At 35.2% G+C, this 2280-nt stretch overlaps 1 pseudogene; it reads left to right on the top strand.

The window, feature by feature from the left end:
- On the top strand, nt 1–1034 carry LOC150034640 (uncharacterized; annotated as a pseudogene).
- The last annotated feature ends 1246 nt before the right edge of the window (nt 1035–2280 follow it).

Raw genomic sequence — 2280 nt, 5'->3', positions numbered from 1 at the left:
ATGGTTGGGATGTCACTTAGTGTAGATATGGGAACAAATCAGATAGAAATAATATATAGACATCCTAACCAAGAACCATCAGGATCAATAAGGTTTATGTCATTCCTTATTTCGAATGCACAAGCTATGAACTTGATGTTCTCAATCGCAATGTCACTGCCGAATTTAGTGCATTTGTATGTAAATGTAAATAAGATAGGGGTTGATATAAACTTGAATACATCTTTTAGCCAGTTTGAAGATCCAACTGAATGTATTGATTCTGATCCGGAGTCAGTTGCATCGCCATGTGATAATGAAGATATGGTGGCTAACAACCTGTATAGAGACTTCAGAACTGAAATGAATGATGAATTTGAAGAGTTGGATTTCGATGGTCGTGAACATGAGTTACTTTCAGATACATTCAACAATTTGGATATGAATGTACTAGATAGCATTCGAGAACATGACCCAATTGTAGCTCCTGTAGACGTTGATAATACTCAATTGTATAAAGGGATGATTTTTTCAAGACAAAGAAATGCTACAACACGAGGTCAAATGTTTTACAATAAAATATCACGCACCATATGAGGTTGTTGAATCGACATCGACGATTTGGACAATTCAGTGTAAGAAGTGGGAGGAAGGTTGCAAGTGGAGACTTCGTGCAATAAAGAAAAAATCGCATGGCTTGTTCGAGATCACTAAGTACGATGAGCAGCATACATATTTTTATTCAGAACTAAGTCAAAGTCATGTGCAATTAGATTCATCAATGATTGCACTAGAGTTCTGTGATGTCGTAAGAGAAAAACCATCTATCAGTATGGTACAACTGCAATACGATATCAAATCAAAGTTTGGATATCATGTTCCTTACCATAAGGTATGGGAGGGCAAAAGAAAAGCGTTGGCTAAAGTTTTCGGTGATTGGGATGAGTCTTACAAATGGTTACTCAGGTGGTTGTATATGGTCAAGCAGACCAATCCCAGAACACGTGTAGAATGGAGAGTGAAAGAAACACTTACTGAAGGCCATGTTATCCTAACTTCTGTATTTGGGGCATTTGATCCTTGTATAGAAGCTTTTAATAAATGTCGATCAATAATTCAGATAGATGGTACACACTTGTACGACAAATATAGAGGAAAATTGTTGATTGCTACATCAGTTGACTCGAACAGCCATCTTCTTCCACTTGCATTTTCCGTTGCTGATGAAGAGTCTGCAGACTCATTGGGATGGTTCCTGAAACACGTGAGAGAAATTGTAACACACGAAGAGGTGTGTTTAATTTCAGATCGACATGCTGGTATAACCGCAACAGTGAACAATCCAGCAAATGGTTGGATGGGACCAAAACGTCACCATCGTTTATGCTTATGACATATCGTCAGCAACTTTAATAAAAAGTACATATTCAATACATTGAAAAATTATGTTTATCGTGCCGGGTATCAGTTTCAAATTCGGAAGTTCAATAAAGCAATTGAAGATATCAAAGGAATAAATCGGAGCTGTCTGAGATTTTCCGACAACATTAGTTTAGAGTAATGGACTCAAGCACATGATAGAGGATTCAGATATGGGTGGATGACAACAAATCTATCAGAATGCATAAATGGAGTCCTCAAAGGAGCTCGAATGTTGCCTATAAATACTCTTGCTCAGATAACATTCTTCAAATGCGTGAATTATTTCGAGAAAAGAAGAGACAAAATAAGTGATGCATTGGAGCGTCAAGATAAATATACCCGGTATTATTATTATTATTATTATTATTATATGTTATTAACAATTTATTTCAAGCATATTTTATAATACTAAGTGGAGTAAAAATCCAGGTACGCACATGAGAAAATAAATAAATGGGCTGCAAGATCTAATAAACATGAAGTACAATCATACGATCGGTATGAAGGTGTATTTCATGTGAAGATCGGACGTTATAGTCTCAATGCCAAAGGAGGAAACGTTCAAATATTGAGGCTAAACAGGTATGAGCGGTACTGTTCATGTAACAAGTGGCAAGCATTCGACATTCTATGCTCGCTCACATTTTAACATGAACTACGAAGACTTTATTGTCTATTCAATTTTATTCACATTTTAACATTCCATGCTCGCATTTTATGACCGTTTGCTCACATTCCATGCTCACATTTATTGTATATTCAATTTTTTTATTGTAATCTATAAAGTTATACATTATTCTTCTAATTGAGAAATAAATACTTCTTTTATCATGTATATTTAATTAAGTGTAGACACTTTTATTGTATATTCAATTTTTT

This window comes from Benincasa hispida, chromosome 8 (assembly GCF_027475165.1).
Source record: "Benincasa hispida cultivar pf3 chromosome 8, pf3_genome.v1.1, whole genome shotgun sequence".
Lineage (NCBI taxonomy): Eukaryota > Viridiplantae > Streptophyta > Magnoliopsida > Cucurbitales > Cucurbitaceae > Benincasa > Benincasa hispida.
The sequence above is the reverse complement of the archived record's forward strand: the minus strand, read 5'-3'. Positions and strand labels throughout refer to the sequence as shown.